The sequence below is a fragment of the Schistocerca serialis genome, chromosome 9, assembly GCF_023864345.2.
Source record: "Schistocerca serialis cubense isolate TAMUIC-IGC-003099 chromosome 9, iqSchSeri2.2, whole genome shotgun sequence".
In the NCBI taxonomy this organism is placed as follows: domain Eukaryota; kingdom Metazoa; phylum Arthropoda; class Insecta; order Orthoptera; family Acrididae; genus Schistocerca; species Schistocerca serialis.
Window position 1 is genome coordinate 322794870 of NC_064646.1, and position 22741 is coordinate 322817610.

General features: G+C 45.7%; 1 protein-coding gene and 1 non-coding gene across 2 annotated transcripts in view; both read left to right on the forward strand.

Annotated features, from left to right (window-relative positions):
• LOC126418867 (probable serine/threonine-protein kinase nek3) overlaps positions 1–22741 on the forward strand; it is a 373287-nt gene that overhangs the window by 42283 nt on the left and 308263 nt on the right. The window lies entirely within an intron of this gene.
• Positions 17748–17822, forward strand: Trnas-cga (transfer RNA serine (anticodon CGA)). The gene has a single exon. It is a non-coding gene; the product is annotated as a tRNA-Ser (tRNA).

Consider the following 22741-nt stretch of genomic DNA (forward strand, 5'->3'; position numbering starts at 1 on the left):
GCTAGGAAGACATTCAAAAGTTCTACGTCCTGTTTCTTCAGCTTCCCATAATTCTTGCCACAATTGCTCACCTCTTTGCCTTATCTCACCCTTATCCCCAACCTTCTGTCTTCGCGGTATTCCCCTTCTTAACCCACAGCCATGCAGCCTGTTCTCGAATTTTGATGTCCAGGAAGCAGAGCCCCATTATGACTAGTAGGGCTCCCCCCGGAGATGTTCTATATGTTCCTACAGATCTCAGTATCATATTTCTCTGAACCCTTCTCACTGTCATGGCGGGCACAACCCTCGTGAATCTGTGTGCCCAGACTCCCGAGCCGTAACCCACTATTGATGTTAGAATACTATTGTGATATAGTTTTATGAGATGAGGGGGAAGATGAAATATTATGTGTCCGATGGAGATGAGATTGTTTAGTGTTTGCAGGGCTTTCTGGGTTACGGTGTCAATGTGTTTCCTAAAGTTCCACCTTTCGTCAATGATGATTCCCAAGTACCGTGTCTCACGTCGCCGAAGAACCGGTGAGCCCTCAATTCTCACAGTTGGGTTTCTAATTAATTGTTCTTTTAGTAATAGGTAGGCTGACTTACTTGGTAATATTTTCATTTTGGTATTTTGGCTCCATAGTTGCAATTTATTCATGGCTCTTTCTATTTTGGGCTCTATGTCCTCACGACTACGGCCGCCAACCAACAGGAGTAGGTCATCTGCGAGGACTAATAGTTTGCACATAGCGAGCGAGCGAGAGAATATGAAATTTCGTGCGTTGTTTTCGAAGACTTTGCGGATTGGATAAAATCCAGTAAAAGGGATCGCTGAATCACGCTTTATACTGTTTCAAAGTACTGTACCAGAACCTCGACTGTTTCTCAAAAACACGCCTCTATTGATACGACTTGTAATAAAATGCTGCGAAAGGTCATATTTACGGTTAAACACTTCTTGTATTCTTTTATTTTCTGTATTATAGCTTGCATGCCGTGCAAGCATGCCATTTCAATACAATGGCACATTGAAGATTCATCAAAAATGTCTTGTTATTCATACGACTAGTTAGAAATAAAAGTAAGTTAGCAACATATAGACGGTTAAAGCCTTCAGAACATCGTAATATAAAGACACGGTCATTTTTACACAAGTTCAGCGTAGTGTTGTGGATAGAGGCGTGGAGTTACAAAGTAATGTGTGACTTGTTCGTGTCTCACTATATTCAAAACATTTTTATTCACCTTCATATTTTCTATAAGATTCTCAGACTTCCTTATTAATTTAGTAGAAGTCTGTTCACTAATAATCTATATTATGTAGATGTAAGTGTGCTATGCTTCTCAGCAGTAAATTTGTTCAGTTTCGTAAGCATTTCAAGAAACGCGGAGCAATTTATTCATCCAAAAAACGTTCTAGATTTTCGTATACACAATTCTCTTATATGATTGTGTGCACTTCATAATTGCCGCACAAGCGCACCATTTGCAATGGTACTTTTGTAAGTTACTGACTGAACATGGAACTTTACTTTTTGCTTTACGTACTTGGATATTACAGTTTTTATTTCTGTATACTACGGAGAGAACAACATGGCTAGCATGAGGACAGGGGCGGAACTATGCATTTTAATATAGCTAACCTAGGAAATTTACGACCGTCCATTTTCGTAGACAAACGATCTGACAAACGCCGGGTGCAAATCTTTCAGTTGGACACCATTTCGGCGACCTGCGTGTCGCTAACCTATCCCAGTTATGCAATACGAACCACGTGTCGTTCGTTCCCAGCGACTCTTCACATCATTAAGAGGTGAAGGCTAGATTAAAGGCGGACTGAAAATTTGCTTCGTCTAACCGGGATTCGATCCCACGACCTCTTGTTGTCGCATGTCGATAAAGGAGCGTTAAGCTGCGTTTAAAAACCTCTCTGTGATAAGTTGTTTAAATAAATGAATACTTTTTTACGTGTCACTCGCTGCCGCGCAGGAGACACACTTTTGTTTAATTTCTAGTTTCTTTTGCAAGTGCGGTAACCATTTTCTAATGTGTAACATTTACGTAAATACCGTAATGTATATTTAAGTTAATTCCATCAGTTGTTCTAATGATTTAATTAACCCTTATCACCACTAGATTAAATAATTATCGATGTTTCTCATTGTAGCTTTAGATTGGCTGTAGGGCTGTCACCATATGCCGATAGCAAGTAGATGCATTTGGCCAGCAGAAATTGTCAATGTTGTTAGTGCAAATTTCACGGCCAAAATATCTAAGAAATTCGTCTTCTCCAAAGTCAGACGCCTTCAAATTGTTTTGTCATTATTTCAGTTTCAAATAACACTGTCAAAAATGGTTCAAATGGCTCTGAGAATATTTGAGGTCATCAGTCCCCTAGAACTTAGAACTACTTAAACCTAACTAACCTAAGGACATCACATACATTCATGCCCGAGGCAGGATTCGAACCTGCGACCATAGCTGTCGCGCGGTTCCAGACTGAAGAGCCTAGAACCGCTCGGCCACCCCGGCCGGCAATAACACTGTCACGACATCCCTTTATTAGACAATGGCCAACTGCTAATATTTTCTCAATACGATTACAGGTGTTCCAGCCAGTCTCACGAACTTACGCCGTTGCGTAAGTAAGGTGCTTCGTTATATCTGATCCTCCCATTTGAGCTAAATTTGACAATCACTGATTCCGAAATCCAGTACCCAACTACTAAACCTTTCATGGGATCGTCTGGTAGAAACCATTGCCCTCTTTTCGTATAATACCTTCGTTGTAAAAGAACAGATTTAGACTGACAAAATACGCGAGGGAGAAAGATACAGATATATCAGTTTTCAGACACGTGCTTTTCCATTTGGCCACCAGACCCGACAATTCGAGTTGGTAAGACTCTCATAATGGAATTATTCCATCTCGAACGTGTAAAACTGTATCAAAATGATTTTAAAAGACGTAAATTGATCTGTTCCGATTTGTGACACTTAGACGGAGTGGCTTTCGGACGGAGATGGAATGTGTTGACATTTTTGCTGAGCCCAAGACATTTCAGGTATATTTTGCTTCCTCATTTGTTAGATTCACCGATTCACAACCAAACGGTCACATTCCAACCCAACCTAGACCTCGGCTGGAGATGGCCAACCAGTCTGAAAGTGGTAAGGCCAAAATATATTATGAGAAAAAAGTGACTGGTCGCAGTTTTATACGCCTCTCGTCGTGTATTGTAATTAATTCCTACTTACACGTGTCCCAGGCAATAGCAGGATGTGCCACCCTGTTAGATAGGAAAAACATTCTTAGTGTGCCTGCATGCTAACTGCAAAAAGCCGCTTATTCAATTTGTATATTGAGCAAGCAGTAAAGGAAACAAAAGAAAAATTCGGAGTAGGTATTAAAATGCATGGAGAAGAAATAAAAACTTTGAGGTTCGCCGATGAAATTGTAATTCTGTCAGAGACAACAAAGGACTTGGAAGAGCAGTTGAACGGAATGGAAAGTGTGTTGAAAGGAGGATTTAAGATGAACATCAACAAAAGCAAAACGAGGATAATGGAATGTAGTCGAATTAAATCGGGTGATGCTGAGGGAATTAGATTAGAAAATGAGGCGCTTAAAGTAGTAAATGAGTTTTGTTATTTGGGGAGCATAATAATTAATTATGGTCGAAGTAGAGAGGATATAAAATGTAAACTGGCAATGGCAAGGAAAACGCTCCTAAAGAAGAGAAATTTGTTAACATCGAGTATAGATTTAAGTGTCAGGAAGTCGTTTCTGAAAGTATTTGTATGGAGTGTAGCCATGTATGGAAGTGAAACGTGGACGATAAGTAGTTTAGACAAGAAGAGAATAGAAGCTTTCGAAATGTGGTGCTACAGAAGAATGCTGAAGATTAGATGGGTAGATCACATAACTAATGAGGAGGTATTGAACAGAATTGGGGAGAAATATTTGTGGCACAACTTGACAAGAAGAAGGGACCGGTTGGTAGGACATGTTCTGAGACATCAAGGTATCACAAATTTAGTATTGGAGGGCAGCGTGGAGGGTAAAAATCGTAGAGGGACATCAAGAGATGAATACACTAAGCAGATTCAGAAGGATGTAGGTTGCAGTAAGTACTGGGAGATGAAGAAGCTTGCACAGGATAGAGTAGCATGGAGAGCTGCATGAAACCAGTCTCAGGTCTGAAGACCACAACACCAACAACAACATTTTTTCGAGATGATTCTCGGAACTGTATGACTACTCTCGTATATGACGTGTGCAGTTGCGTTTGATACAATTCCCCACAGTCGTTTAATGAACAAAGTAAGACCATATGGACTATCAGACCAATTGTGCGATTGGATTGAAGAGTTCCTAGATAACAGAACGCAGCATGTCATTCTCAGTGGAGAGAAATCTTCCGAAGTAAGAGTGTTTTCAGGTGTGCCGCAGAATGAGTGTTATACGACCGTTGCTATTCACAATATATATAAATGACCTTGTGGATCACATCGGAAGTTCACTGAGACTTTTTGCGGATGATGATGTAGTATATCGAGATGTTGTAACAATGGAAAATTGTACCGAAATGCAGGAGGATTTGCAACAAATTGACGCATGTTGCAGGGAATGGCAATTGAATCTCAATGTAGACATATAGCAGGTCAGCAACTGGAAGCAATTAATTCCATAAATTATCTGGGAGTAGGCATTAGGAGTGATCTAAAATGGAATGACCATATAAAGTTAATAGTCGGTGAAGCAGAGGCCAGACTGAGATTCATTGGAAGAATCCTAAGGAAATGCAATCCGAAAACAAAAGGAAGTAGGTTACAGTACACTTGTTCGCCCACTGCTTGAATACTGCTTACCAGTGTGGGATCCGTACCAGATAGGGTTTATAGAAGAGATAGATAAGATCCAACGGAGAGCAGCGCGCTTCGTTACAGGATAATTTAGTAATCGTGAAAGCGTTATGGAGATGATAGATAAACTCCAGTGGGAGACTCTGCAAGAGAGACGCTCAGCAGCTCGGTACGGGCTTTTGTCGAGATTTCGAGAGCATACCTTCACAGAGGAGTCAAGCAGTATATTGCTCCCTACTATGTATATCTCGCGAAGAGACCATGAGGATAAAATCAGAGATATTAGAGCCCACACAGAGGCATACCGACAATCCTTCTTTGGACTAACAATACGAGACTGAAATAGAAGGGAGAATCGATAGAGGTACTCAGGTACCCTGCGCCACACACCGTCAGGTGGCTTGCGGAGTATGGATGTAGATGTAGATGCATAATATTCTAAGAACTATGAGAATGAATTACAACAATTACAACTTGTAAATGTCGATGGCGACGACGAAGAAGAAGTAGAAGAATACAGTTTATGTACAACTGAGAATGGAACTCGAAGCCTACTTGCTCTCGACGCCCGGAACAGGTGCTGTTGCGACACTTGGATCGGCGGTGCTACAGAGCCGGCGGCTGCCGGAAGCCGGCGACGCTCGCCTGGCGCAGTGAACGTGGCCGACAATGGCTCTCCTAGACCCAGATCTGGCCGCGCCGGGGTTCGAGCGCCCGCCAGGTCCAGCCGCAGCAAAAACAGAGCGAGGCCCCGGCGGGCGTCTCCTTATGCTCTTCGACGGCGTCCCGAGCTCACCTTGAAGATGACTTTTATGGCCGAAACACTCGGTGCCTCTGCCATCGGGATGCAATGCAGCGCCTGCACTCGCGTATGCCGACCCGTCTCAAGGCTGCAGTCGGTACCGGAGGACGATGTTATCTTTTGAAGCGGAGTAATTTACGTCGTCTGGCCCGTCCGCAAAATGTCGCAGACGTTGCGACGTGATACTTTTCTTGTGTTCCTTACCGCACGTTGTCTGACAGGACTGAAACACACTGACCAGTGTAACACAACATCGGCACTAACAATTACGAGAACCGTGGTTTGAATATCTCCCTTAACACTTTGCCTGAACTTTTTGGCGCACGTGCAGTTAATACATTTCACGTCCGTTATCGCCCGAAGCTTGTGGTCTAATGGATATCGTTGCTGCCCCTGGATCACGGGGTCCCAGGTTCGGTTCCCGGCCGGGTGGGAAATTTTCTCCGCCTTAAGACCGGGTGTTTGGGTTGTCATTATCATCATTTGGGTGGCGGCGAGACTGGAAATAGAGAGATTGGAACATATACGGGCGCTGATGACCACGATGTTGAGCACCCCACAAACCAACATCATCATCACGGTCTCGGCCGTTACCCAATTTGAAGACGTGTACTGACTTTATTCCCCCCCGCCGGCCGCCGTGGCCGAGAGGTTCTAGGCGCTTCAGTGCGGAACCGCGCGATTGCTGCGGTTGCAGGTTCCAATCCTGCCTAGGGCATGGATGTGTGTGATGTCCTTAGGTTAGTTGGGTTTAAGTAGTTCTAAGTTCTAGGGGACTGATGACCTCAGATGTTAAGTCCCATAGTGCTCAGAGCCATTTGAACCATTTTATTCCCCTCACGTAATAGATGAATGTAAATGTAGTGTGACTAGGGCCTCCCGTCGGGTAGCCCGTTCGCCGGGTGCAAGTCTTTCGATTTGACGCCACTTCGGCGACTTGCGCGTCGATGGGGATGAAATGATGATGATTAGAACAAGACAACACCCAGTCCCTGAGCGGAGAAAATCTCCGACCCAGCCGGAAATCGGACCCGGGCCCTTGGGATTGACATTCTGTCGCGCTGAACACTCAGCTACCGGGAGCGGACAACGTAATTGATGAGATAATATAAATCGGCTGTTATATATAGATCGTATAAAAACATGTGCCACAAACCTTGGGGATTTATTTTGCCCTCAGAACATTGCAAAAACTTCTCATTAAGATAGGTCCAAAATACGTCGTTAAAAGTAAGTAAGAAAAGTTTCGCTGTTGCGTATCCTGTTTGTGTAATTTACCTCAAATGCGCATTTTTACTATCTTGTTTACTGAAACTTCCTGACATATTAAAACTGTGTGCCGGACCGAGACTCGAACTCGGGACCTTTGCCTTTCGCGGGCAAGTGCTCTACCAACTGAGCTACCCAAGCACGACTCACGCCCCGCCCTCACAGCTTTGCTTCTGCCAGTACCTCGTCTCCTACCCTCCAAACATTGCAGAAGCTCTCCTGCGAAACTTGCAGATCCAGCACTCCTGAAAGAAAGGATATTGCGGAGACATGGCTTAGCCACAGGCTGAGGGATGTTTCCAGAATGTGATTTACACTCTGCAGCGGAGTGTGCACTGATATGAAACTTCCTGGCAGATTACAACTGTGTGCCCGGCCGAGACTCGTAGTCGAGACCTTTGCCTTTTGCGGGCAAGTGGTCTACCAACTGAGCTACCCAAGCACGACTCACGCCCAGCCCTCACAGCTTTACTTCTGCCAGTACCTCATCTCCTACCTTCCAAACCTGCGAACCTTGCAGAACCAACACCCCTGAAAGAAAGTTCGAGTCTCGGTCCGGCACACAGTTTTAATCTGCCAGGAAGTTTCATATCAGCGCACACTCCGCTGCAGAGTGAAAATCTCATTCCGGGTATCTTGTTTACTGTTGGCAATGGTATTTGTTTTGTATTATCCGATTGTCGTTTGTTCAGTTTTAGAGTAACTTCCATGATAACACATAACAACGATGTAGTCAATGTCTGAAATGATAGACATGCGCTACATGTGCGACCTAGAATATGGGAAGATTGTGCACATCAACTTTTTGCTGAACGTTATCCTAGGAGATAGTTGCCTTGTGCAAGAACGTTGGTACGACTCCACCAACGCTTGCGAATACAGATTTATTTGGGAAGAGAGCTGCATATAGTGGGAGGCCATGCGATGTACAGGGTGACCCAAAAGTCTGTTAACGTTTGAAAATTAATACTTCACGGAATAATGTAGATAGCGACGTAAAAACTGACGCACATGTTTGAAGCGACATTTGGTTGTATTGAAACGAAACGAAAGTGCTTCATATGATACAAAAGCAGTAATTAGCATAACAGCTAATATTTAGCAAAGATGATGTTCCGTATAACAAATGCTCATCATGTCGACCGTTAGTCATCAACAATATCTGTATTCGAGGGACAATGTTGTGGACAGTACTACACAGCATATCAGTTAAGTATGATAAAAAATGCCGCCCGATTTTGTCTTTTAGCATCCCTAACGAGGTCGGACGATGGCGGCGGTAGACTTCAGACTCTAACATAACCCCACAATAGCCGGCTGCGGTAGCCGTGCGGTTCTCGGCGCTCCAGTCCGGAGCCGCGCTGCTGCTACGGTCGCAGGTTCGAATCCTGCCTCGAGCATGGGTGTGTGTGATGTCCGTAGGTTAGTTAGGTTTAAGTAGTTCTAAGTTCTAGGGGACTGATGACCACATCACTTGAGTCCCATAGTGCTCAGAGCCATTTGAACCATAACCCCACAATAAATAATCACACGGACTGAGGTCTGGAAGGCCAAGTGTGACGGAAGTGGCGGCTCAGCACGCGATCCTCACCAAACAACGTGCGCAAGAGATCTTTCATACGGATACCCCATTCTGATAGTAAAGCTTCAATAACGGTGCCTTTTCTGGTAAAGTCAAAATGCCGCGTTTGCTGGCACATCTGACCCCCTCTCTCATTACAGCTCATTTTATAAGCGAATTTCATGCGGCGTCACTTGAATCTGGTAGTTCAGCGCCATTTGTTGGCCAGTTCTTGCACTCGTTTCGGGTTTCAATAAAACTTCATGTCATTTCAAACTCTCTCCCTGAATTATGCCGTGAATTAGTGCATTTTAAAATGTTAACGGACTTTTAGGTCACCCCATAGTAACGCCCTCGCACCGACTAAACGAATCCTTGACGAATAGCGCCGCTATTCGTTGGATCTTCTGTATCTCTTCTATCAGTCCTACCTGGTAGGGATCCCAGATTGCCGGCCAGTGTGGCGGTGCGGTTCTAGGCGCTACAGTCTGGAACCGCGCGACTACTACGGTCGCAGGTTCGAATCCTGCCTCGGGCATGGATGTGTGTGATGTCCTTGGGTTGGTTAGGTTTAAGTATTTCTAAGTTCTAGGGGACTGGTGACCACAGCATTTGAGTCCCATAGTGCTCAGAGCCATTTGAACCATAACCCCACAATAAATAATCACACGGACTGAGGTCTGGAAGGCCAAGTGTGACGGCAGTGGCGGCTCAGCACGCGATCCTCACCAAACAACGTGCGCAAGAGATCTTTCATACGGATTCCCCATTCTGATAGTAAAGCTTCAATAACGGTGCCTTTTCTGGTAAAGTCAAAATGCCTCGTTTGCTGGCATATCTGACCCCCACTCTCATTACAGCTCATTTTATAAGCGAATTTCATGCGGCGTCACTTGAATCTGGTCGTCCAGCGCCATTTGTTGGCCAGTTCTTGCAGTCGTTTCTGGTTTCAATAAAACTTTATGTCATTTCAACCTCTCTACTTGAATTATGCCGTGAATTAGTGCATTTTAAAATGTTAACGGACTTTTAGGTCACCCCATAGTAACGCCCTCACACCGACTAAACGAATACTTGACGAATAGCGCCGCTCTTCGTTGGATCTTCTGTATCTCTTCTATCAGTCCTACCTGGTAGGGATCCCAGACAGCCGGACAGTGTGGCCGAGCGGTTCTAGGCGCTACAGTCTGGAACCGCGCGACTACTACGGTCGCAGGTTCGAATCCTGCCTCGGGCATGGATGTGTGTGATGTCCTTGGGTTGGTTAGGTTTAAGTATTTCTAAGTTCTAGGGGACTGATGACCTCAGAAGGTAAGTCCCATAGGGCTTAGAGCCATTTGAATCATTTTTCTGAAATTGTAGTCATTTGTTTGTCTGTATATGTACATCAGATCTACCGGATAATTCATTCGTGGTGCGTCTCTCTCTCTCTCTCTCCCCTTTTTTTTTAAGTCTTCAATTGTATTTCTCTCGCCGTAACATAAAGTGCAAAAGGCGTATGATTACTTTTGTTAGTAGGCAGCACAGTTGTACGTACGTGAAGCACTGTAGATGGGAGGCGTCATACTTGAGCATTCACGACGGCACATTCACGTTTCGAGGAGCGGCCATTGGAACAGAGCTGTCACTGGCCGTGAGAGTGAGCAGGGAGATAGTTGGGCCAAGGGCGAGGACGCTGCGACCTTAAGGAACACGGCATACGGCCCTGAGAGTCACCAGGGCTCCTGAAACTGAGTTTCTAGCGGTAGCACGCCGGAAAGAGAAACTGCACAATCCGCCATGCAGAATTTCTGGGTCATACTCCGCAGTTGTTTGTCATGCACTAGCAACTACTCGAGACGTATTTCGACACATTGGTAACTGCTAACATACCGCTTCTAGCGAGTGTCTGTTTGGCGTGAGGAGTAGCAGACTTTCAAGACGGCCACAAATAAGAAATCCTTGTCCTCTGTAACGTTTATGCAATATTATTCAAGTTCTTAACATAAAACAAGTATTTCTCAGGTGAACTGAATAGATGTAGCGCATATGCTTAGGTGATGGAGAGGTTATGAGAGCAGTCACGAATAAGAGACATAATAAAGCCTTACAGGAAAAGAAGAAACGGGTTTAAGTTTTATCAGCGTCAAAGCCGTTAGGGACAGGAGAAAAATTTGAGCCATGGTTTTCTCAAAGAAATCTTCATGGCACTTGCCTGAAGTGATTTAGGGAATCAACTGTATATGTGAACACAGACGATGGAGGTAGACACACACACACACACACACACACACACACACACACACACACACACACAAATCACTGGTTCAAAAAATGGCTCTGAGTACTATGGGACTCAACTTCTGAGGTCATTAGTCCCCTAGAACTTAGAACTACTTAAACCTAACTAACCTAAGGACATCACACACATCCATGCTCGAGGCAGGATTCGAACCTGCGACCGTAGCGGTCACGCGGTTCTAGACTGCAGCGCCTAGAACCGTACGGCCACTTCGGCCGGCAAATATCACTGGAACAATATTCTTACTGCTATTTTGTCGAAAGTCGACATGTTGAGAAACGTGGCTGTTGTACTTAAGGTTTATAATTTATATAAAAAACAGCTACCAGCCACATGTATGGTTTAAAAAGGTTTATTCTCTTCAGACCATTTAGTAGGCGTTCTCTCTTCTTTCTCCACTCCCTGTTTCTTTGGCTTAATTGCAAGTGCCTTGCTAATTTGCCGGGTAGAATATCCATTCTCTTTGACAACCCTCTTCAGGTGGGCAAGCCCTTCAGGCAAACTACCTGGATCTGACACTACATGAGCTCTGTGTACAAGTGTTTTAAGTACACTCATTGTTTGCGATGGGTGATGGCAGCTGGACGAATTTAAATACAAATCAGTATGTGTGGGCTTTGGATGAACTGAATGCCCCAGAGAGCCATCACTCTTCAAAATAATGGCTCTGAGCACTATGGGACTTAACTGCCGTGATCATCAGTCCCCTAGAACTTAGAACTACTTAAACCTAACTAACCTAAGGACATCACACACATCCATGCCCGAGGCAGGATTCGAACCTGCGACGGTAGCGGTCACGCGGTTCCAGACTGTAGCGCCTAGAACCGCATGGCCACTCCGGCCGGCCATCACTCTTCCGTCTAACTAGCACATCCAAGAAAGGAAGGCAACCATTTTTCTCTAATTCCATGGTAAGCCGAATGTTCTCATGAATGGAGTTGAGGTGATCTGAAAACTCCATTAATTTGTCTTCTCCATGAGGTCACAATACGAAAGTGTCATCCACATACCTCCAAAAAACAGTAGGTTTGAGGTCTGCTGATTCAGTATCGTGGATGGAAGCTAAGGACGACCGGCTGCAAGCCCGAAATCTTTTTGAATATTTAGTTCGCCGGGAAAAATTTTAAATTTCACGTAAGTAAAGCTGTTCTTAACCGCAAAGCTGGTTTGAGAACCACAGCACTTTATTAGGCATGAACCTAGCGAACGTGGAATGCCCTTGCCTTCCTCCGACATTTGAACTGAATTATCAAGCAAGTTAACGTCCCGTCGATTACGTGGTCATTAGAGATGGAGCGCGAACTCTGATTGGTTCAAATGGCTCTGAGCACTATGGGACTTAACATCTATGGTCATCAGTCCCCTAGAACTTAGAACTACTTAAACCTAACTAACCTAAGGACATCACACAACACCCGGTCATCACGAGGCACAGAAAATCCCTGACCCCGCCGGGAATCGAACCCGGGAACCCGGGCGCGGGAAGCGAGAACGCTACCGCACGACCACGAGCTGCGGACTACTCTGATTGGGAAAAGGAAATCAGTCGTGTACTTTTCAAAGAACCCATCCCGTCATTTGCCATGCGATTTATGGAATCAACGAAATATCTAAATCTGTATGGAAGTACGGGGAATTGAAACGTCCTCCTCCCGAAAGCGAATTTAGAGCGTTACTTTTGTGCCATCTCGCCCTATGTACTATGTGACATATAGTACATGAGCTTCTGCTGGAGATAAAAACACAGCTGTTCGCATTAGAAGCGATATTCCTCTGAATCTACATCATTTTCCGCAAGCCACCTAACACTGTGTGGCGGAGGGCACTTCTGGTACCGCTCCTTTCGCTGTTCAATTCGCGAGTGCCGCGTGGGAGGAATGATTGTCGATAAGCCTTTGTATTTGTTCTAATTTCTCGTCGTAGTCATTCCGTGAGATGTATGTGGGAGGGCCGGCCGGAGTGGCCTAGCGCTTCTAGGCGCTACACTCTGGAACCGCGCGACCGCTACGGTCGCAGGTTCGAATCCTGCCTCGGGCATGGATGTGTGTGATATCCTTAGGTTGGTTAGGTTTAAGTAGCTCTAAGTTCTAGGAGACTGATGACCTCAGCAAGTAAGTCCCATAGTGCTCAGAGCCATTTGAACAATTTTCTTTTATGTGGGAGGAAGTAATACGATGTCCAACTCTTCCCGGAAAGTGCCCTCTCGAAGTTTGAATAGTAAACCTCTACGTGATGCATAACGCCTCTCTTGTAACGTCTGCAACTGGAGTTTGTTGACTGTCTCTATAACGCCTCCGCGCCGACTGAACGAATCCGTGACGAAACGTGCCGCTCTTCGTTGGATCTCTTCTATCAGTCCTCCGTCGTAATGGTCCCAGACTCATGAACAATACCCAAGAATCGGTCAAAGGAACCATCCCATTCGATTCATTGTAAGCCATTTTCTTCTTGAATCAGTTACATTTTGTCAAAATTCTTCCTAAGAATCTCAGCCTGACATCCGCTTTTCCTACTAGTTGGTTTATGTGATCATTTCACTTAAGATTGCTCTGGACCGTTATTCTAGATATTTTACGATGGATACTGTTCCCGGAAATTTGTCGTTAATACTGTAGTTCTACAATAGTGGATTTCTTTTCCTCTGTATGCCCAATATGTTACGCTTATTTACATTCAGGGTCAACCACCAGAGCCTGCGTCATTCATAAGTCCTCTTCAGGTCGTTCTCCAAATATATACTGTCTTCCGGCGTAGCTACTTTCTTATAGAGCACTGCATTATCTGCCAACACTCTTAAAAAGTTTCCGACGCTTTCTATTAGATCATTTGTATACATTGTAAACAGTAACGGTTCTTTAACACTTCCTTAGGGCACTCCGGAAATTACCTTTACAACTGTCGATTTTGTTCCGCCAAGAGCGACGTGTTGAGTTCTTTCAGCAAAGAAGTCTTGAATCCAGTCGCAAATCTCGTCCGATTCTCGAACAGATGGCATTTTTTCACTAAACGACAATGCTCAAATGTGTTTTAATGGTCGCCTAGTCGTAGATATTGCTATAATCGCACTATTTCACTCCCAGTTACGGAGCTTGTTAGCACTTGATGTTAGGTTGGCGCCATTAAAATGCATTGTGGTAATCGCTGCTGATTGCTGGATTGCTGCTGTTTCTCGATGTTGATGCTGGCTCTAAATCTGGTTGTCTAGGGTTAAAAAGATGAGGTCCCGTGTTTTTGGTGTGCTTTTGATGATAAATAACGAGCGAAACCAACAATATTTAAACTTCAAATATTTATTACTCTGGTGGCCATCTTAATTCCACTGTCCACCAAAGACAATGACACAACACAAAGTAGTTCAAAAATGGCTCTGAGCATTATGGGACTTAACATCTGTGGTCATCAGTGCCCTGGAACTTAGAACTACTTAAACCTAACTAACCTAAGGACATCACACACATACATGCCCGAGGCAGGATTCGAACCTGCGACCGTAGCAGTCGCGCGGTTCCGGACTGAGCGCCTGAACCGCTAGACCACCGCGGCCGGCAGCACAAAGTAGTACTTCTTTCACATGTTCTTTGCATTGTTTATCCACCTCGAACAATATCACACTTACACACTTTACCAAAGTGACATTCTGACTGCGCCCCCAACCCTTCTTGCTGCTTGTATTTATAACCTTGTCAAAGAACTACTAAAAAGAGATATACACTCCTGGAAATTGAAATAAGAACACCGTGAATTCATTGTCCCAGGAAGGGGAAACTTTATTGACACATTCCTGGGGTCAGATACATCACATGATCACACTGACAGAACCACAGGCACATAGACACAGGCAACAGAGCATGCACAATGTCGGCACTAGTACAGTGTATATCCACCTTTCGCAGCAATGCAGGCTGCTATTCTCCCATGGAGACGATCGTAGAGATGCTGGATGTAGTCCTGTGGAACGGCTTGCCATGCCATTTCCACCTGGCGCCTCAGTTGGACCAGCGTTCGTGCTGGACGTGCAGACCGCGTGAGACGACGCTTCATCCAGTCCCAAACATGCTCAATGGGGGACAGATCCGGAGATCTTGCTGGCCAGGGTAGTTGACTTACACCTTCTAGAGCACGTTGGGTGGCACGGAATACATGCGGACGTGCATTGTCCTGTTGGAACAGCAAGTTCCCTTGCCGGTCTAGGAATGGTAGAACGATGGGTTCGATGACGGTTTGGATGTACCGTGCACTATTCAGTGTCCCCTCGACGATCACCAGTGGTGTACGGCCAGTGTAGGAGATCGCTCCCCACACCATGATACCGGGTGTTGGCCCTGTGTGCCTCGGTCGTATGCAGTCCTGATTGTGGCGCTCACCTGCACGGCGCCAAACACGCATACGACCATCATTGGCACCAAGGCAGAAGCGACTCTCATCGCTGAAGACGACACGTCTCCATTCGTCCCTCCATTCACGCCTGTCGCGACACCACTGGAGGCGGGCTGCACGATGTTGGGGCGTGAGCGGAAGACGGCCTAACGGTGTGCGGGGCCGTAGCCCAGCTTCATGGAGACGGTTGCGAATGGTCCTCGCCGATACCCCAGGAGCAACAGTGTCCCTAATTTGCTGGGCAGTGGCGGTGCGGTCCCCTACGGCACTGCGTAGGAACCTACGGTCTTGGCGTGCATCCGTGCGTCGCTGCGGTCCGGTCCCAGGTCGACGGGCACGTGCACCTTCCGCCGACCACTGGCGACAACATCGATGTACTGTGGAGACCTCACGCCCCACGTGTTGAGCAATTCGGCGGTACGTCCACCCGGCCTCCCGCATGCCCACTATACGCCCTCGCTCAAAGTCCGTCAACTGCACATACGGTTCACGTCCACGCTGTCGCGGCATGCTACCAGTGTTAAAGACTGCGATGGAGCTCCGTATGCCACGGCAAACTGGCTGACACTGACGGCGGCGGTGCACAAATGCTGCGCAGCTAGCGCCATTCGACGGCCAACACCGCGGTTCCTGGTGTGTCCGCTGTGCCGTGCGTGTGATCATTGCTTGTACAGCCCTCTCGCAGTGTCCGGAGCAAGTATGGTGGGTCTGACACACCGGTGTCAATGTGTTCTTTTTTCCATTTCCAGGAGTGTAGTTTATAAGTCACATGTACATCTGTTATCGTAATTTGTGCAGAAAAGTTATTAATTTATATCGAATAACATAATTTAACAGGTTATTAAAATGACAGACAGATTTGTTGACTTGACAGAATAATTCTTTGTTACAAAAAAGCCGTTTTTTAGAAGTTTGTCAATTGACTTCTCTAATTTGCATAAATAAGAAAATAACATGAATTATTAAGAATTACATTGGTTTTCGTCTAAAATAGTAGTGTTGACGTGAATACTGAGTGAAAACTGTCCTAGTGAACACATAGGTTTCACTGGGTGATTTTTATTTAATGAGATCCAATATATGTGAGTTGGCCACTATTTTTCGTACTTCATATTAATTATTTAAGATGAACTTTGTGTTTTTACATGATGACATTTGCTGCATCAGTGATCAAGTGATATTAACTTTTGTGTGGGTCCGTTATTCAGTTTAATTTAATGGGTTGACTCTTTATGGAGACATGTTATGCAATCATTGTTAACATACACAATCACTTTTCCATAGTCATAAATACTCATTAAACTGGTTGAGTTTGGAGGGTATCGCATACTTCGGTAAAGTAAAGCCTTTAATAGGTTCCGTTACAGTGTCAAGTGCTTTTCTGAAGGCAAGGAACACGGCATCTAGTTGAGCACCGTTGTCTGCCGCGCTGTTGACCTCGTGCGGGAACAAAGCGGGCTGAGTTTGGATCTCTGAACTGTGACACGTAAGGATGTATCTCAGCACTGTTGTCTACGTTTCATGTGCATATCGTAAGTTGCGTTGATTCTGTCTGGTGACATATCAGCTGATACTTTCGTTTCTGTGTCACAGTCATGGGAACTAAGTTGTCTTACAGGCTACAGACTGTTCTAGTCCTGCTACTTTCTTAATTTAGGTGATACAATTTAGGTGATACAATTTAGGTGATAGGGACCTACATGTGAAAAATGCCGCATTTAATCGTCGTTCGAAAACGGCGTTAAACTGTAGGTCCGCTACAAGTTAGTTCAAAAGTCAGAGGAAGGCAACAGCATATTACCTCTGACTGCTGTTCGCGAGTGGAACAGGAGTGCTGAACTAGAGGTACGAAAAGAGCCTTCTGCCACACCCCATTAGGTGGCTTGCGGAGTATGACGTATACATGTAGTGTCCTAGGATACGTTATGGCACGTCTGCTCGACCTGTTCACGTAATTCTGTAAGAGGTGGTTGACGAATCGCATGCGTCTTTTCTCGTGCCATCATATCCCACACGTGTTGAGTTGCAGACAAGTCCGGAGATCGTGCTGGTCAGGGACGTTGTTGCACGTCTTGGAAAGCACGTTGAGTTACACGGGCAGTGTGTAGGCAAGCATTATCCTCTTGGAACAACACATCACCATTCTATTGCGAGACCGACAAAAGAACGACTGGTCTAGCAACATTCCTCACGTACCGAGCGCCGGTTAACGTCCGTTCCAGAACCACCAAAGATGAACAAGAGTTATAGCTTCCAGAATGAGATTTTCACTGTGCAGAGGAGTGTGCGCTGTTATGAAACTTCCTGGCAGATTAAAACTGTGTTGGTAGACCACTTGCCCGCGAAAGGCAAAGGTCCCCGAGTCTCGGTCCGGCACACAGTTTTAATCTGCCAGGAAGTTTCATATCAGCGCACACTCCGCTGCAGAGTGAGAATCTCATTCTGGAAACATCCCTCAGCCTGTGGCTAAGCCATGTCTCTGCAATATCCTTTCTTTCAGGAGTGCTAGATCTGCTAAGTTCGCAGGAGAGCTTCTGTTAAGTTTGGAAGGTAGGAGACGAGGTACTGGCAGAAGTAAAGCTGTGAGGACGGGGCGTGAGTCGTGCTTGGGTAGCTCAGTTGGTAGAGCATTTGCCCGCGAAAGGCAAAGGTCCCGAGTTCGAGTCTCGGTCCGGCACACAGTTTTATTCTGCCTGGAAGTTTCAAGAGTTATAGCTTGTCGCACCAAAGACCGTAATGTCTGGGGTGGGGTCAGTGTGTCTTGGACAAACGCACTCTCCAAGATGGCGTTCACCAGGTCTACGTTGCACGCACAAACGACCATCACTTTTGTGCAGGCATAATCTGCTTTCATCGCTGAAGACCACGGCGCGCCATTCCAAGTGTTCCTCTGACGTTACCATCGACCAGTGCACGCCGATACTGTGGCTTGAGAGGAAGACGGGCTAGAGTTGTGTATGCCAGTGGAAGACGGGCTAGAGGTGTGCGTGCCTGTAATCCAGACGAGTCAACAAGCCTCCTACTTGCTTCAAATTGAGACGTCTGGGCTCACAAGCCTCTTATCTGTGATGTGGTATCTGTATGATCTGCCACAGCTGCCCTTACAATACGACGATCCTAGTGGGCGTGTGTACTGCGTGGACGTCCAGAATCTCGTCTACGGGTGTGAGAACGTTCACGTGATCACTGATACCAGCATCGCTGAACAACTGGAGCACTACGTCCAAGTTATGTGTCGATGCTTCGAAAGGACTAACCCGCCACTCGGAAAGCAATAATCTGATCCCTTTCAAGCATACTGAGATGGCTGTAGCAAGCACGAGTGCGTCTCCGCGGCATGGTTGCCTACTTCCTTCACACGTTCACACCACATTGAGCCTTCTAGCTGTGAGCATTCCCTATTAAGAGAAGGACACAGATGGCCCTCAGGTAGCTACGCCACTGCGCAATCTGCTGTGGCATAAGCCGTCATCAGATCAAAATCAGTGTAGTCTTTCCAGATGTACTTTTTTTTTCTGGAGGTGTATTTGTACGTTGAATCCTCCGTCGTACACTGTACATTGGGGTGCGAGTATGTGTATAGATACAGAATTTGTCCTCTTTCTTTTTCCACGGTTTAGCCAATCTACTTTCCTGCCGGGCCATTAAGGCAGTGCGCCTCTACCCCATTGAGCTGGCTGAGGCTTGTGAATTGTGTAGAAGACATAATGGTCAGCTGGGCAGCAGGTTCGCGCAGAGGCTGACGTATGCCGCGTAACGGGGCCGCGGCGCTTTCATTGACCAGCGGGCCGCTCGCCGTGAATCAACTTTCTCTGTAGCTGGAGCTGGAGCTGGAACCGCAGTGGGAGGCAGTCTGCTCCGCCTTTGATGTGCCACCACACCCCCGCCCCCCGCAGCGTCTGCCGGGTAATCCGCCTGCTTCCACTTCCTGCCACGCGCCATGCTCTGTATTTCGTAGAGGGGGCGCTCGCGATCCCGATTGGGAAGCACGTCTCACCAAGGGGAGCTCCCCGCAATATTGGTGCTCATTTCGTAAGAACCTCCGAGCCGGGCAATGAGATTTACCATATCCAGGCAGTGCGAGGCAATATATTCCATGGAATGTGGTTACATGTGGAGAACAGTTTTGTCCAAACCTGACACTGAACTGATAAATGCAGAAGGGAAAAAAACAATCGTGTATCCAAAACGACATGATTGAGAATATGCGAATAATCTAAAAACTGTTCGACAAGAATGCTGTGCCGGCAGCTTCACATTAAACGTAAGAAACGCAACCAAAATCTCAAATTGTTTTTATACAATTCTGACATTATAAGCGATGGTGTGGGTGGGGGGGGGGGGGGGCGATCAGTAGTATTATGCACCCACTCAGTCTTCAGGCCACGAGTGGCCTACCGGGACCTACCGAGCGCCCTGTCATCTTCAGTGGAGGATGCGGATAGGAGGGGCGTCGGGTCAGCACACCGCTCTCCCGGTCGTTATGATGGTATTCTTGACCGAAGCCGCTACTATTCGGTCGAGTACCTCCTCAATTGGCATCACGAGGCTTAGTACACCCCGAAAAATGGCAACAGCGCATGGCGGCCTGGATGGTCACCCATCCAAGTGCCGACCACGCCCGACAGCGCTAAACTTCCGTGATCTCACGGAAACCGGTGCATCCATTGCGGCAACGCCGTTGCCCAGTAGTATTATGGACACTGAATAAATTCTCAGTTGTCAAGATCGCTAAACTCATTTATTCATACAGATGACCAGTTTCGTCAATACTTGCTGCTATCTTCAAAATGCAAAAGATGGGGCCGAAGCCGGCCGTGGTGGCCGTGCGGTTCTAGACGCTCCAGTCCGGAGCTGCGTTGCTGCTACGGTCGCAGGTTCGAATCCTGCCTCGGGCATGGGTGTGTGTGATGTCCTTAGGTTAGTTAGGTTTAAGTAGTTCTAAGTTCTAGGGGACTGATGACCACAGCAGTTGAGTCCCATAGTGCTCAGAGCCATTTGAACCATGGGGCCGAAAATGCTAAGATACAGCTGCTAACATAGCAGCTAACACAACCATGTCCAAAATGTCTAACACATGGAACAGCAAAATACCTGTGTGTAATTCATTTCACAATCTTCTCCATCAGTACAGTAAATGGTGATACACAACGTATGTCCACGTTGGTATCGTGAGCAACTCCAGAAGTTGGCTGCTCAGATTTAAAGTAACAGCTATGTACAAACACATTATTGTTCCGATTACAAGTGCTCACATTTATCATAACTATTCAACTGACAGATCACAGCGTAAACATTCTTAGTGATATATAAATACATGAGATGAGGTATAGTCTGTCGGTAAACTGAAGAGTGAGCGAGCGAGTCCCCACTCTGCCAACCCAGCTACGTCACAGGGCGCTTCTACAGGCTGTTTCACAACGTAATACCGGCCCTGCCACGGCGCGCGCTTTAAATCTGTGGCGACGCCGTGTACAGATACGTCTCGGCTGCGTTCATTTTTAGACAAATGCATTAAGATCATAAGGAATACAAAAAACCATAGCTTCTTCCGAAACACATCATAGAGTAAATATTATTAACATAAGAACGGAAGTCAGGATTATACTGCAAACATAGAACCGAATGCCTGTTCATGTGAATGTATGTTCCTCTATTGCTATTCGTGAAACGAACCCCATATAATGCAATCAGTCTGTACAATTTAAGGCCTGTTATTACTTTGTGTTTCTACCAAGAGGTAGAAGTTTTCTTTGAAGTACTACATTGAAACTGAACAATTCTTGCAGCACGAAGAGTGTTTAAAAAGTAAGCAGAAATTTATAATTTTGTGTGTTGTATTAGTCCGATTTGCACTACTTTTTCGTCACTGTCTTTGTAAACATGCCTCAAAAGGATGTGTACAATGTTATGCATATTGGGTATAGTGACAGTACAAATCGATACAATCATGTCGCATCAGGTTAGGGCGTGCATTTATTACTCGAATTGATTATATTTGCATAAATTATCATCACAACATATAGCCGAGTCAATATTCTGCGTCTGCTGTAATAAGATGTGCCACATTCATAAAACGTAGTTTATACATGAATCTTTTTATATCATCTTAGAAAATTCCTAGAAACATTTTATATAAATTCTTAATAATTCTTTACCAAATTTTCCTTTTTAAAAAATCACACCCAATATGACAACCTATAATCACTTAAAAACTAAGCTAATATACAGCTAATGGTATCATATGTAGGCTAATTTTAGTTCATTCACGAGTAGCTCGATATCTACAGAGACAGATACGATATTTCATCAAGAATATATTCAGGGTATGTGTACCGACGATGGAGCTATTTCACGTTTATGCTTATGTTGTCAGTTGCGATGTTTAGTTGAGCTAATGCAGGACAACACGGTACTCGAGGTCTTGGCGGAATCTCTAGGAGAACATTATTCCAGTTTTTAAATTTTCTTAAAATGCAAGTAATTATATGCCTATCGTCATTCAAATAAAGCAATACTGAAAAAAAGCGAACTACATCAAACAAATTAATTAAACGAAACTATTACACATTATTTACGCATGTATGGAAAGGAAAGAAAAACAACTCACATCTACACTGAGGTGACAGAAGTCATGGCATAACTTCTTTTCCCCCAGCAGAAATATTGAGCCATGCTGTCTCTATAGAGGTCCATAATAGTGAAAGTGTTGCCGGTGCAGTATTTAGTGCACGAACTGACCTCTCGATTATGTCCCATAAATGTTCACTAGCATTCATGTCTGGTGCTCTTGGTGGCCAAATAATTCGCTCGAATTGTCTAGAATGTTCTTAAAACCAACCGCGATCAGCTGCGTTCCGGTGGTATGGCGCATTGTTGGGTTGGGTTGTTTTGGGGGAGGAGACCAAACAGCGAGGTCATCGGTCTCGTCGGATTATGGAAGGACGGGGAGGGAAGTAGGCCGCGCCCTTTCAAAGGAACCATCCCGGCATTTGCCTGGAGCGATTTAGGGAAATCACGGAAAACCCAAATCAGGATGGCCGGACGCGGGATTGAACCGTCGTCCTCCCGAATGCGAGTGCAGTGTGCTAACCACTGCGCCACCTGGCTCGGCTGGCGCATTGTCATCCATAAAAATTCCATCGTTGTTTGCTGCAAATGGTCTCCAAATAGCCGAACATAACCATTTCCTGTCAATGATCGGTTCAGTTGGAACAGAAGACCCAGTCCATTCCACGTAAACACAGCCCACACCGTCATGAATCCATCATCAGATTTCATATTGCCTTGTTGACGACATGGGTCCAAGGCTTCGTCCGGTCTGCGCCACACTCGAACCCTACCATCACCTTTCTCCAACTGAAATCGGGATTCACGTGAGGAGAGAATGGTTTTCCAGTCGTTCTGGGTCCAACCTATGTTGTCACGAGCCCAGGAGAGGCTTTGCATGCGAAGTCGCCCTCTTAGCAAAGGCACTCGCGTCGGTCGTCTGCTGGCCTTAACGCCAAATTTCGCTGCACTGTCCTAAGGGATACGATTGTCATACGTCCCACATTAATTTCTTCGGTCATTTTACGCAGTGTTGATTGTCTGTTAA